General features: G+C 33.4%; 1 protein-coding gene across 1 annotated transcript in view; it reads left to right on the top strand.

The window, feature by feature from the left end:
- Positions 1-9,461: 9,461 nt before the first annotated feature.
- LOC126915413 (uncharacterized) overlaps positions 9,462-16,341 on the top strand; it is a 32,528-nt gene continuing 25,648 nt past the window's right edge. Inside the window, exon 1 of the mRNA XM_050720088.1 lies at positions 9,462-9,712. The gene's annotated coding sequence lies outside the window, so the exon portion shown is untranslated. The remainder of the gene's footprint in view (positions 9,713-16,341) is intronic.

Below are 16,341 nucleotides of genomic sequence, written 5' to 3'. Positions count from 1 at the left end.
TATTAAAAGAATATAAGAAGACACACGAATAAATATCATATCTATTTCAAGTAAACTCTTAAAATTTTAACTGAAGATGAATATTGTCATAGGTCTTCGATGAAATGTGAAGATTTCGTATTAAACTCATGCAACGTTCGAACGATCGTTTATATTTTTAATTTGAGTGAAATTAAGCAAAGAAAAAAGTAAATCGTTGGAAATGTTCAAATTCGTTTTCAGGGATGAGAAAGGAAGGGGAACAATACGATTAGAACCGCGTTGTTCTTCTAATCAGGAAAAGCACGGATTCTTGTTCATACCTGGTTGCATGTGCATAGCCATCCGAACTCTGTCCGCCAACGCATTTCCATGCCTGTGTCAGCGAACAAGACAGAAAATCTATAGACCTGCAATGCAAATTACTGTAATAAAATCTTCTGGAAGCGAATTGGAAGGGCACAGCCAACAGAACGCGAATACCGTCGAGTTAAATATTAAATGGTCACAATTACACGAGATACTAATGACGGAGTGAAACTTTTGTATTTTAAAAATACAAAAATGAGAAGCTTCAAATCATAGATAATTTAGTTTTAATGGGATATCTCTTTTGATAACTGTAGAGTACCAAAAAATATAAGTTACGGTTAATTCTCAGTTACAGTTACAATTGAATTCCATTTATGTGAACTTCGTCGCAGGACAACATATAACAAAGTTATATAATTGGAGTTTGCCAGTTCCCCTCGTTATCTATCATTTTTCCTTCACATAATAGAAGCTCACGTTTAGATAAGTGAATCAGCAAAAGTTGAGTTAATCGGGCATTAAATCGATATTCCGTTCCAATAAGTAAGAGTCTTGCTGTATATTCAGCCTGTTACTAATGTTGGAGTTAATCAGAAATTAATGCTGTAGATATCGATAATAATTTCTCTTTTCTGTATTTGAATGAATTTTTTAAAATGTATCTTTTTGATATGTAAGAGATATATATGTCTTTATTCGTTATAATTATTTATAGTAGTAGGAAGTAATGAAATAAATAATTCTTTTCTGCTTCGAATGTGTAAGAGATATTTTTTAAATAAACAAAATTAAACAACTTATTATTTATTATATTATTATCACAAAATTCTATTGAAACTAAAGTACAAACTAAAAAGAAGATATCTGCTTAAAGGCAGGAGTATATTTTTGTATAAAAGACCAGTAACCTTTGATCCAACTAGACGCATAGTGTCAGCAAAAGCAATAATGCGACTATTTTCTTTCAGCGCTACTATTTTCTTTCGTCCTATTTCCTTTGCAAGACTAGTTTACAAAAATAAAACCACATAAAAGTTATCTTCTTTTAAACGAATACGATACCTTCGCCTCGGTGAGCCGGAAATTGAAACGTAGCTGAAGACCAAAGCAAATGAGATACGATTTATTGTGAGGTACTGTGCTAACAGTAACAATCATTATCTATGGTTCTCGTATTTCAAAACATCATACATATTGACATCGTTAAAATTGAACAAATAGGCAGGTCACGATCATAAAATCTGAGATTTTTATTCTTGCCTTCGACTTTCGCCAAATTCTTCGACTATTTTAAATAATAACGTATTTTTTAAATAATTCTAGTAAACAAAAGTTGAGCACGCAGCACGACAACATTTATATTGCGAAAGGTGATCTATACCTTGACATATCGTCGAATAAAAATTAATTTCATAAAAGCAGCTTTTGTTACGAGATTCAAAATTTAATGATTTAATCAAATATATTCTTCTACGATATAACTACGGATAGATTTATAAGAATTTTGCGATATAATGAATATTTTGTTTAAAAAGATTGAGATGTATTCAACAGGAATTTAAGAGAAATTCCTGTGTTCCTTTCTCGTCGTCAAAGGAGATAAATACGGACAAACATTTTTCTTATGAATTCTTTTATCCAACCTTACCACGCGTATCGCTGCAAATGACGTTGAGAGTTAAAAATACATTTTTTGACGTAAAGATGTGATTGAACGCGACCAACGATCTAATCATACGAGTTACATTACAAGTTCTCGTATTTCAAAGTATCATCATATTGACAGCACAGAAATTGAAGAAGCAAATGTGTTGCGGTCATAAAATCTGCAATTTTTATTCCGACTATATTTTTCCACAAGATTTAGAAGGGTCGAAACAAATTGGAAAGATCAAAATTAATATTTGATGCTATAATGCAATATAACATGATCAACTAGTAAATCGTGCGATTTACAGTACGAATTACATCCGCATTGCATAATCTGCGACACCCACGGGTAAGTAACACCCACTATATGAACACCGATATTATAGTTTGGATGTCGTGAGATCAGTCAGAGTTATGATACTTATAACATCCGATACATGGGAGTTAACGTCGACAACTTTGATCGAAAATGGATCAGGCGAGTTAATATTAACTTTACAATTTCCGTATTGTCAGATAAAATTTAATTTATAGTCGGCTGATTAATCAGGCAGGAATATCTCCAGGATTGTATCTGCTGGGAACGTAGGTTTCAGTGTACATTTGAATTGACACAAGATGGATGGGACGAGCAGGTTGATTTTATTTCTTTTTTCCTTCTTTTTTTTTCTTTTTTTTTTTTAATCTTGAAAGTAACATTAGTGAAACATCTTCCGATTAATTATTCAGAATTAATCGATACCACAGTAGTCATCCCCCTAATACACACATACATATTGCAACAGTGAAGATTCCACCTACGTAATATTACATAGGATTATATGAGTTTAATCTTTTACCATAGCAATAAAAATACTCTGTTTTCTGGGAAATGAGTTTCGATATAATTTTATGCGAATATTTATAAGACACGAAGTAACGGGATAAAAAATAAATATATATTTAAATGTTTTCCAAAAATTTGTTCGAGCTTTTAATTAAAAAATGAATTTATTGATGAAAAATGAATTAAAAAATGGATTTGTTTAATTTGTTTGGAAAAGTAACATATATCGTATTAAAAAAATGTTTGATTGATAGAAAATAGAAAAGCAGAAATTTTATAAAAAAAGCATGAAGTACTTTTATTCAATTATTATCTTATTATTCAATAAAGTATGTTCCGGTTATACATATACCTTAACAGCTACCTACTAAACTTTCTCAGTGTTAATAGTCTTATTGTTACTTACTTTTATAAATGCAATGTTACGCAGTTAAAGTTCGAAGAACGATTTACATGTAATTATAACTCTGGTAAAACTTTGACATTATTCACTTTTTTACTACATTATCAGTGAATTAAATACGTTGCTCTAGCACGATGTATGTTTACGTCAAAAAATATTTTATATCAAAATTAGATTTGTTAATTTCTTTCTACATCAAACTCGTAAAAGCGTATTTTCCTTAACGACAGTGTTTCAATAATTGAATTTCTATTATTACGTTATAAAATTTCTTGTTTGTCTCAGTATCCAACACCACAATCTACAGATGTCATCTTCATTCAGTTTAAGCAATTAAACGCTACCTCATTTACTATTTCGAGTCAATTGTACTTTAATGTAACTTCATTGTACAATTTCCATATTACTATTAATCTATAAATAAATATAAATCTATTAGTCTATAAGAAATATTTATACACCAGTATATTTGTTAAAAGAATACGTTTACTTGAATGTAATATCAAAATTCATACTTCATTTTACTTTGCATATAAAATGCGTCATATTTTATTCATTATGCAAGGAAATGAGACATTTGTATAATGGAAACGAATCTCGAATGACGCTCAAAATTTGATTTTAGACTGCAAATACGGTTGCTACGAAAAACATTCGTGCGTACCATTATTTTTCAATGAAGCGTGTTTTATCAAATTCCACGTTGCGTTTTCACAGTATCAAATTTTTCTAACCGTGTGAACGTACGACTAAATGACACGAAATTTGATACGATACCTGGCCTTAATGAACCAATATGTAAATGTTATAATAAATACAATACTTTTTCTGCAAATACTTTTTCTAGTTACTGTATATTTTGAAATTACTTTCCTCTGAGAAAAGAAGAAATGTGACTTGCCGTATTGCAATTTCAATCGCAATTTTTCTGCAGGAACGTGTACTCCGAAAACGGTTTTACTACATCGGAAAAAACGACGTCACGATACCAGCAATGTCTTGAATAGCCGTTTCGAAGAAACGGTTCTACTAGAATTCACTTCTGACGCAAGGAACAATCAATTCCCTGAATGAGAGGCGTTCAAACTGATCCTCCATATTATCGATCCAATCCTAATTAGTTTGTACTCGGAAAATTTCTTCGTACCGCCACGTTTTCTATGAATATTCCATGCACAATCCAAACATCCTATAATTTGTGAACGTCTTGTACAAATAGACAGAAAAGTTGGTTTAGGTTTGGAGAAACATCTACGTCGGATGGAAGTTTCGCGATTGAACGTAAAGAAACACAATAGATCGTCACTGGAGGCTTTTATTATACATTTATTGGTTGTTTTGAAGCGCGCCACTGTAAATTGCGATTCGATGATAAAAATAGGTCGTGAGCGAAGATAAATGTACGTGAAAGTTTCGAAGTTTTTTTTTATTTGATTATACGGTACAGTTGATAGAAAGATTATGGTGATTATCTGATTCTTTTGATACGTTCATTGTGTACGACGGACAATCGAGTCGACACGTACCTTTAGATTATGTATAACACTGTATAATGTATGGTATCGAACAGGATGCGATGTTTGAGTTAAAAATCCCGAAATTATGAAGAAGTATTTCATAACAATTCATATTAAACACATGTATAAAGTTGCACGATATAAAGACAGCTATTGTATGAAAACTTTTTGTTAGCGTATACCATATTGTAGTACAGACAGCATGCACTGCATTGTAGTACAAACAGTGTAGACGGCATTGTAGGAAAAGAAAGTCGGATCTGTAGCGAACGTGATAAATGATATGTAAAATGATAATGCAACAATAGATTCTAAACCTAAAATATATGGAGATTTTTTTTTAAATGATTTTCGAAATAATATTAGTTTCACATTATCTAGTGGTTTAAGTTGAATTGTATCAATTAAATTTTTATAGTAGCGTATCTTTTTTATCGATTATAAGGCTATTAGTGACATTGTGAGAAAATATACCAGCTGCAGAACATTAATATCGTACTAATTGGACGAGTAATTTGGTTTCTTTGACGAACATTAATTCGTGGATTTTATTGCCTTCTAAATCATCTTTCAGGATAATTGTTATTTACTATTCAGTCATTGTTCGAATCAATGCCATTAGAAATCGTAAAATAATGTTACCTTACGATCAATATTTTTGAAAATATGGCAAGCAATTTGGATTAAGAGTAGAATTTAATATTAATTTGTTAAAGGAAAGTTGTCAATTTGTAGTTCTCGTTTTAATAGAAAATGTCAGTTGTCATATTTATATTGCGTTTAAGTTTCGTGTAATTTAGTCAACTATAATTCCTTTATAATACTATAATTTCCAGTATTAGAAAACATTCACTTAGTTTCTTAATTATTAATTTATTAATTCACTTACAATTAGAAATGTTTCACTCTTATTACCAGGAGAATTAGATATAATTTTAATTCTACTTAATTTTACTTATACTTTTAATTTAACATTGAATGTTCTTTATATAAAAATTTCTGACTTCCCTCATTTTAATAGTGCTCTCGTTTTCATCCCTTAATATAATATTATCGCGACACTGTTATAGTTATACTACGCAACACTATTATTTTGTACATTGATACCATTAAATAATACTATAATATCATTATATTTCTTCCGATTTAATAGTTATTGGCTTTAATGGTTATTTAAAGTAAGAACGTCTGACTTATCATATACTTGATCACTGTATCTGGTGCACTTGCATCCAACGTACGATAATGAAATCTTTACCAAGTTCAATCTAATCATTTGATTATGTCCTTGCGATACAAATATTATCGCATAAAAATTTTGTAATATTAACAATTATAAGAAAAGATCAAATTAACAGTTGGAAAATAAAGTGACTGATGAAATGAGGGAAAACTAATTTGTGGAAACTATCTGTCGTACGATTGATAAATCAAATATCGGTATTATCGGACTAATGATGTTCGTTGGATGAAACGTTATTATTGGTTATTTTACAAGGTTAATTACGAAATTAATTATTGCCGTTTAACGCATCGCGTTAAGCTCCAATGAAGAGACTGCCAACCTTGTAGAGAAGGTCTCATCGATATTTTATCGATAGCGCAACACCTCTACGCTGAACGCTCTAAAAATAATCACTCTGAATGCTACGGACTGTAAAATCTGCGTCTCGTGTTAGACGCGCATGGAAAGTGTCCGTTGGATGTTTCCATTTACAAATTCTAAACAAAAATTTTACGTCCTAATTGAGTGAAAGAAGAGATAATTTTTCTCTTCGCTGTTAATCATTGCTTGATATACACGTGCATCGAGAACTAACTACGAAGTATAAAATTACATTTTATATATATTACATATAATAAAATTGACATATATATATTATACATATATTAAAATTTAACGAACTTTTTAAACGAACGTCGTAACAAACTTTTAAAATTAAAAAATATAGAGTTCTTTTGGGATAAAGTTCTTAATCTTTGACTAGTATTAATCAATTCCATTATATGGTTTATTAAATTAACAAGCTGAGTATAAGGTAGGTAGATGAAAACGTGAAAAACTGAAGAACTTTTCTTATAACTGGATATAAGATGGGAAATATGTCTAAATGGATTTTAATATTTCATAAAATTAAAATAATAAGTCTATATTTCTATAGAAACGTAAATATTTTTCGTGCAAATTTTTGGAGTATTCACATTCTTTAATCGAGATTTATACGAATAAAATTGTGTAACATTTACGAAGGTACAACTTATTATTTCTCAATGTCAGTTTTTGGTCTGGTTCCAATTAATGGAATTTGAAATATGTTGTTGCATATTACACAATACTTTCGTATTATTTCAATTTCTTCTGAATTTTTCTCTAATCGTCATTGTTGTATTTCCTTTATTTAAACTTTCATATGATTTTCAACATATTTTGCTAATTATTCAACAACTATTTTATTATATGAAATTTATTTAGCGAACTTAGTCACTTGATCGTGAATAATACAGCTATAACTTAAAACTGAATAGATTTTAAAATTACCAAACAATGACTGAACAATTACATTAAATCATTTAAATATTTGAATGAAAAATTGAAGGAATTGCAATGTAAAAATTATTGATAACGCTAACAAGTATCGATAATTATTGTGTAAGGCAAACAACAACATAGAGTATTAAAGACGAGGACGCATTTCTAGATACTTGAAAACATCATTAAGTGGTTCGCCTCCCGTTGCAAAAATGTCATCGGTAGAGAAGAAAGGTTAAAGGTATGTTAACGAGGAAAACCGTGCAGTGCATAAATTGTAATACAACAGGTTAAAAATATTAAAGCTAGTTAAAGTAGGTATTTCCATTTGTTTCCACTTCCTCGTTAACTGTTTTATATTACATATGAATTGTTTCACAATATTTTACATAGAGATTACAGCCTTTTGTATTATAATGCTACAATTGTCTCCACGTCCTATACTTTAAACTTTATAATTTACATCATTTGACTTTACTTCGTGTTTTATTTTGCTAACACCATTTATTAAAGTCGATGTTCATTTCAAGTAATAAAAAAATGGCACGTGTGACAATTTTTCAAACGCGATAGACACCTGTATGTTCTGCATATTTCAAAAAAACTATAAAAATATTTCATTACAGTTTATGTAAAATTCTGTATCCTACAGTCAGTTAATTCTTACATTTTATTTTGTTTCCAATAATTATAATCGTTCTGGACTATAAATTAATAAGCTTTAGCATATCTAATTAATTTCTAGTTGTTAATTAAATTTTATAGTCGATTAGAATTTCCAAGGTATTCTAAAAACAAAAGCGATATTCCACTTAAGAAAGTTAAAATCTTCTTTTTTTGTAACCTTCTTTTAATTTTCATATTACAACTATCATACGTTGATTTTATAGTTGTGAAATAAGAATAAGCTAGTCTTCTATTGTTTTACTTTTCTCGGTGAATATAATGTATCCTTTTGGGGGACGAAAAAGATCAATCGTTTTTCAATACAATGTATGTATGTTATAATTCGTTCCTTATCACGTTAACGTATAAAATTATATATAATGCAACATATAAAAATTGAAAATTTTTCCTCGGTTTTATAGTTATATAACTATATATAATATTATTTTATAGTTATAGTTCCTAACAGAATATATTATTCTATACAGAAATATTCAAACATATAAGAAAAAAGATTGTATATTTATACAGTCTTATTACTTCGCGTGAATTATGAATTATAACAATATTAAATAAACACCGCGTTTAGCGACTCTCAATTAGTTGTCTAGCGTACGAAACATTAATTTTTGTATGGCAAAGAATTTAGAAATAATTGAAGAAATAATTATCCCTTCACAAGACTTCTTGCATTTCTAATATCAAATACAAAAAGACACATATTTCTGTGCCAAATAAATATTGCTAATCGTGTTACGTATGATAGAATTTAAAATGTGAAATTTATAGCAGATGCTTCTATTTGAAAGCTAATTGAAGTACTAAAGATTTACCTCTGAAACTTTCCAAACAAGTAAAATTATTGATTTCGAATTCTGTGTTCTCATAATTACCAAATAGGCATAACACAAAACTAACGTTGATTCTTATTAACACCGAAACGTGACTACGTACATTTATTCATTTTTATCGCGCTACTTTACTCATAGTCCTCTGCGCATAATATATTTAAGTACAGATTAGAAATTCCAGCGTTAACTAAGTAATCTATACCGACGCTATATCCTGTAAAAATAATGCCTCAAAGATTTCCTGCTACCTGAAAATCCCAACTTAAACTCCCAACAGCCAAACCAAAACACTCAAATCGCAGTGCGTACTTACTTGTTGCACCGCGGATTTGCGAAACACATCCGCAGATAATAACGAGCATCAACGAGATTCCTTCAGGTGACGTGTAATAAACAGCGAGAGAAGCGAACAAATCCAAAGAGAATAGCAGAATCGAGTGAAGATCAAACAAACGCGAACAGACAAGTCATAAGGCAAACGGAAAGAATAACAAGCTGTCGTTCGAAATCTCGTTTCGAAAGTTCAGTGCACACGCACGCACCATGCACCAGGATATAAGTACATGTTGGCAACGTATCGGTCGGTAATCAACGTGAAAGGTTAAAGGTGCGTTTAGGATAAGTGTGAATGCACGGGAGCCCACGTGAGCCAGCGCAGGTGTGATCGTACCTTTAGTGCGAGTGGGTGGCCCGGAGGGGTGTCTTATCGACCAGGATACGAAGCTCCGGAGGCTCAGTATTCGCGGGACCACCACCCCGTCGAAGCGTTCTCTCGCCAACCGGGATATATACACACATACACAGTGCTCTTCACGGTGCTCCTCGCGGTGCAGCTCCACTACGTTCGATTTCTTCGTCTGTCGGGCTCCAATGTACCGTGCGTCGTGAGAAAGAGCCTTCTCACCTGTGACCGGCGTTTTCCTCGCGAAACGACGCGCCGTTTCTTCACAGAAGCTCGTCGAACGCAAAACCATCAGAGTAAGTCTTACAGCCGATAGATATTTGTTTTCCTTTATTATTTGTTCGAGGGTAGGACTCGTGGAAAAATAACTAAATTTCCAAAGATCCGATAGAAAATGAAATCGGGGACGAAGGTGTCGCGTTGGTGATAGACAGTGTAAATACAGAGGCGGCTGGCGTTCTCGTCTGATGATTTCCGCGACATTTTCTTGCAGATCAAAAGATAGATCGTTGTTACTACGGATGTAGTTGTTGATGGTAGTTCGCTTTGGTTGATAGTCTGGCTCGTTCGCTAATTGTCTTGTTGTGATCATTGGCGTAGGTGTAAATAGGTACGAAGCGTTTTCGTGCTTTGTTCGTCTTTGTGGAACGTGTTCGCTCTTGCGGAAAGATAATAGGCGATTCGAATGTGAATTCCAGATAGTCTGTCACTTTTGCCGCCCATTTTCGCTACAGTCGAATGACCCAGTTGACGAACGAGTACTCGTCGTGGATACATGAGATATTGCCCGACGACCTGCGGTGACCTATTTATCGATTCTCGAGATTTTAATGAACCATTTCCACGATTGTTTTCATCGCTTTCACGCATGTACGAGTACATCTTCAACGATGTTTCCATCAAAGCGTCTTTTGTTGCCATTATTACCAACTATATAGCTAGCTATTCTTCGAAGCTTAATTTAACAAAATTAATAAAAATGTAGCTGATTTCAAATATGCCTTAGAAACGATCTATCGCGCAATTCTCTTTGTCCTTATTTCTTTCGTCAAAGTAAAAGTCCTAGAAATCACGTTCCATCGCCAAAGAGGTCTCGTTATTAGATTTTTCCCGGTTCTCGGTGTCCGGGGCCAAAGTTCGACGAAAGAGGCGCGCATTAAAATCACTCTACAAATACATACATCAAAGCAAGGAGTACACTGACCTCGATTACCGAATCTATCGAGGCAGCTTACAGTTATACGACGCTGGAACAGAGCCAGAGCCAAAGTTGCAACTGCATTTCGTGCGACTGGCAGCTGTGAGTCAACGTACGAGGAATCCCTCTCGCCGGGGACGTACCCGTAAATCAATGTTGTTCGACGCTCACGAGGATCCCGGCCTTTCACACGGTCGATAATTAGGTCTCGGTGAGATTCAAGTCGGATATTCGACTCCGTTTCCCGCTGGTCCCTTGCTAGACGAAGAGAAGTTATGCACGAGGCGCAGGGAAACCGAAGCAGCTTCGAGCTTTAAGGTAATCGCGTTTCCCCGTCGCACCAAGGACCAATAATCAAAGAGAAAATAGTTTCAAGGATCGATAGGGAGAGGAGGAGAGGATTTATACGATGGAATATTTCTGTTTCGACGCTTCGAACGCTGTACGAACGGTACAATAAGAAATGAAACTTGGGAAAATTCTATCGAGATTAGTTAAGAAAGCACGAGAGCGATTAATTGTGAAATACAAAGGGAATATTATCAGTGAATTAATTCAGAATTCATAAAAGTATGGTAAGATTGTTAGTTGGTTCCATGATCGATGGGAAAGAAGAAAAAGCTAGAAGAATTTTATTAAAACCGATTCGTAGTCTACTTAGTAAAGCTTAGTAGAGCTGTTGTTTATTAAAAGTTCTATTCATAAAGTTGGGGAAATACGTAAGCGATTAATCACGAGTTACGAAAGAAATATGATTAGCGAGTTAGTTTAGAACTCGTAAAGATATTGTAAGATGTTTGATCTTACGATGAATGGGAAAGAAATGAAAACTAGGAAAGTTCTATTAAATCTGGTTTAAAAAATATATAAGTGGTTAATGATAAAATGTGAAAGCATCGTGATCGACGAAAAAGAAATGAAAATTAGGAAAATTCTATTAAAACTGGTTTGAAAAACATGTATACGAGTAATAGTGAAATATACAAAGGAAATAACGTTGGTGGATTTACAATTTCGAGTCGCTGATGACTTATGACGAGAAATTTATGTTAACAGAAATTATTAAGGGACTATCCACGTGATTAATCGAGGTAGGTGGAGAAAAGGATCAAATGTCGAGGTAAATTTCGTTGAAATCAGTTTAGGGCCACTACTGGCGAGTCTGTTGGCGGTGACCGACGTGGAACGCTTATTTTCACGCAATGCACGGAACACCCCTGTAGATTGGTACCTTCCGCGAAAGGGTGAACCACCTTGATGTCGTGCCACCTTCGATAAAACTGACTTGCATGCACCATGCGAAGGCGCGTATTTGCATAAATACTTCCCAAGCTATTTTCTTTTATCGTTAGGACTACACCTATGGTCCGATCAATTAAACGTTCTGGGGGAAAAAATTGGCCGGTCGTCGGTTAATTTTCTCTGATATAATCTCCGATGAATTCTCATCGTATTGTACTTGTCATATATTTTTCGTGCGATCTTCGAATGATTTATGCCTTGTTTTATCGACGAATGAAAATCGACCAGTTCTATAACAACTTTTATCGAGAAATACAATTCCTCCGCGATATAAATACAAATGTATTTATCGGAATCGTGCAATACGATAAATAGTTTATTAAAAAGATTGAAATATATTGAACAGAGATTAAAGCTACAATTCTTTCATTTTCCTGAAGAAAGACGAACACAAACAAGGGTAGTTTTTTATTATTAATTCTTCAAGTAAAAGATCGTTACAACGAACGGTCCTACCGTACCAATCTCAGCGAATGGAAGCGACACGATTCTACGTGCTTGATAAATTGACGTGCTGTTCGTATAATACTGTGACAAGGATTGCCTTTAAAACGATCAGTATGAATAAAAAATGTGCAAGTACAACAAGTAGGTAATTGTTCAATGGTAATAAATTATGGTAGTAAAACCATTTAATAAGACGTGACGAAGACTAATCGTATATACTTTCTATGAAACCGAATTCAATCGCGTGGCGTGGACGCACAAGGATCGTTTATCGCGGTCAACAATCTGTTTACTAATTTTTGCTCGAAACTCTCTGGCGTGTCCCGTTAATCCAATTTTGCGAATCGATAATTTTATCATGCATGAAATAGATTATCGATCGTCCCCCAATTGTTTACGTCCTACGGCCAGAAACTGGAGATCCTGTGAAAGTATATCGAATATGAAACGTTCCACTAGCAATATGAATCGTTCATCCGTTTACCAACAAACGATATTAATAGAATCCCACGAACCCTGCAGAATTCTCACAAATGCTCGTTCCTCCATCCTCCATCTCGCACTGTTCGTGAAATATCATTTAATATTTATCTAAAGGTGAAATTTTATACGGACGAAATGTCATTCTTCCCTCTCAACGCGAATCGTTCATCCGTTTACCAATAAAATCAATTCCACGAACTGTTCAGAATTTTAACAGAATTCCATTTCTCTGCACCTTTCCCTTCGCACATCGTGAAATACCATTTACCCTTTCGACAGTGTAATAAAGCAAGAAGTTCGAAACGGATAATCTAGAAAATAGTTGTCTGTTTTTCCTTAAGATTTCCTGCATTTTCTGATATAAAATACAAGGAATATCGTGTAATTTTTGTAAGGAATAACTTTAATGATTAATAATTACATTCTCGAATTCTTTGCGTTTCAATTTCGCTAATGAAAAAAGAGAGCTTTCAATGCCTTAAGAAAATTTGTAGCATAAAATTGAAACAAAGTCCTTGAACATAAAGAATTTTCTGAGAGTGGAAACATACGATTGAAAACGTTCCAAAGAATATAGAAGAATTAAGACATAAAATTTACAATATTACATTTTGGATATATTCTCGCCTATATTTCTGAATGGTCAATGATCAATTAGAGTAAAAATTTTAAATCGACGAATATTTATCTTTCTGGACATAAAATCTTCGTCCATTTACCAATGGAATGCTGTTATAATAGATTTCCACATTTACATTTTTCTTCATACGTCATGAAATATTATTTAACATCCATTTAGAGATAATTTGAAAGCAATAACAAATCACCCCCTCTCAACACAAGTCGTTCATCCAATTACTAACAAAATCATATTAACGAGATCTCCCGAAAAATCCATATTTCACAAATTAACATTATTTACTATCCATCTAAAACCCAAATTTTGGACCAACGTAAAATCATCGATACGCAAATTTGTTTATTCATTTACCAATAAAACATTCCCGTTTCTCCATCTTCCACTTGTTACAATACTAAAATATCGAAGATATTCAAATATTTCTTATCTTAATAATTACGCTTACCTCGGTAATTATTAAGAGACTAACATCTTTGCATCGCAACAGATTATTTTCATTTTCATTATCTTGTATCAATCTCCTTATACTAAAATACTCCTAATAAATAACATTAAAATCAACAAATCGAGATTGTGCTTGTCGCATTTCTCTCCTGCGATCTTCGATTGCTTCATTTAACAAAGAAATGTTTAAATAGATAAGAAGGCATCCATGTAAAGCGTTAATATCCATTTAAAACGAAACTTTTAGCCAAGCAAGCAACTATGCGTACACATGTTTGAAGAGATAAAAAAATATGTATTTACGGTATTAATATCCATTAAGAAGCAAAATTTTGGCCGAAATGATCGTAGCTTGGTCAGCTCGTTGCTACCAAACGAACCGAAAAAAGTGGAACGAATCAGAGCGAGGAACGCGGAGGAACCAGACGAGTCCACTGTGCGCTCGCATAACGCGCGCATATTAATCCTACGTGTTTCCACGTTTCGTTCCTTTTCTCTTTTTTCTTTCTTTCTTTTTTTTCCTACGGCTCCTTTTACACAACCGACGAAAAGAAGAGAGACGGAACATGCCCGCGAGCTTTTGGCAAAGATCCAAGACAGACTCGAACAGTGGAGTACTGGTTGCACATTCGGTGTGTCTATAGCCGTTCCACTCTGGTCGGTGCACATGCAGCTGCAGCCATGACACCAGGAATCAGGCCACTGTCCCACTTTACGCCTTTCCGAGCAATAAAGGTTACCCCTTCGTTCTTCGTGCACGTAACCAACCCGTTGCGAAACTTGTACGATTCCTTGGCTGGAAATGCAAGACGCCGGACAGGCGCGCCGCGCCGTTTCGACCCATTCGCTTCGAGGAGAATCGAACCGCGTGCGTTTAGAAACGGGGACGAAGTGTGGGCCTGGTTGACAATCCGGCCGGCCTTGCGATTTCGTTTACAGCCGCGCTTGTGAAAAGCCGCGACCATTGACGAGGTCCTCTTGAACGGGGCAGCCTTGAAAGTTCTGCGCCGACGAAAGTTCTCCGCACCGCGAATCTAGGTTCTATCGAATCGTCAGCTCTCTTACAGTTTCTTCCGTAGCCTCCTTTATAATTGTTATATATCGTCGAACGAGAAATATCGGTGTTGCGGTGTTGAGAAGGTATGCTTGGTCGTTCTGTATTGGAAATGTATCGTGCCATGATACGTTCTTCTTTTCTTTTTTCTTCATTTTGAACATCATTATTTTTTTATTTTATTTATTTGTCTTCCTGGAATTTTTATACAGAGTGTTGGGTTTGATATGGGTTTAAAATTGTAAAGGCTTACGGTGGTCATTGAGAGAATTAAAAAATGACTAACTATAGTAAACATTTTTTGGTAAGATGTGACTTAGCAATTTAATTACGAGTCTTGGTAACATATCAAATGCAGAATAGAAAGATGTGCAAATACGTTAATTAGAGAAATCTAGAGAAACGTGTCATAACAAACGAGGTGAAAGACTTTATCCTTTCTTTGGTCTGATTTCCTTTCGTTTGAATATGAAACTCGTATTTGTAATTAATTTTTCTAATTCGACTATGTATCGTGGATGAGTAGAATAAACTTATTAGTCTGTAATAACTAAAATTCTGTTTACTTGTGAGAAAAAAGAATTATATTTCAATCTAAAATTTAGAAAATAATTATTTTCATAAATATATAATATTTGGTATTGTTATAATAGTATATTGAGAGAAAAATACAGTAATAAAGAAATAGAATTAAATTAAATAAAAACGTGGACATACGAAAGTGCATCTTTTAAGTTATATGGCGTTATAAACGATGAAATTATGTTTTGCACGAAAAGTACATACCGATTTTAAAACTTGCATCGACTAAACATTTTTTTATTTAGTCTGTTAAGTACCCCTTTAAACATTTAAAATCTCAGACCTCTTTTTAACACTCGTATGTTGAAGCACGACTTGCAATCACGGGTATTGTGTTTCTTTATGCAGAAGTTTTCAGCATGGCAATAGAAAGTTTCGATGGAGTAGTTAGATAATTTCGTGCTAAGTTTTTATTTATCGTGAATATGATTTCTAATATAATTATTAAACTTTCAGCTGAATATACATGTTTCATAAAGAAACCAGTGAATTTCATGAACGAAGTACGACATCATTATTAGAAATGTTTATTAGATGCGCTGGACTAGATAATTCTGTTTCATTTGCAATATTAAACAGTCTTATTCTTGGAAAATAATCTTTTCTTTTGCACTGTACTTAATAGAAAATAAATTATTCGAAAATCGTTCGAAGAAGCACGTTTCTATCGAAACAGCTTGAACAATAAAACTGCAACACACGTAAATAATTTCAATCTATAAAACTTAACAAATCATGAAAAGTTATACACACGCCTTCCCTATCAAAAATTTCG

The sequence above is a fragment of the Bombus affinis genome, chromosome 1 (assembly GCF_024516045.1).
Source record: "Bombus affinis isolate iyBomAffi1 chromosome 1, iyBomAffi1.2, whole genome shotgun sequence".
Lineage (NCBI taxonomy): Eukaryota > Metazoa > Arthropoda > Insecta > Hymenoptera > Apidae > Bombus > Bombus affinis.
This window is presented reverse-complemented; position numbering and strand designations above follow the sequence as displayed.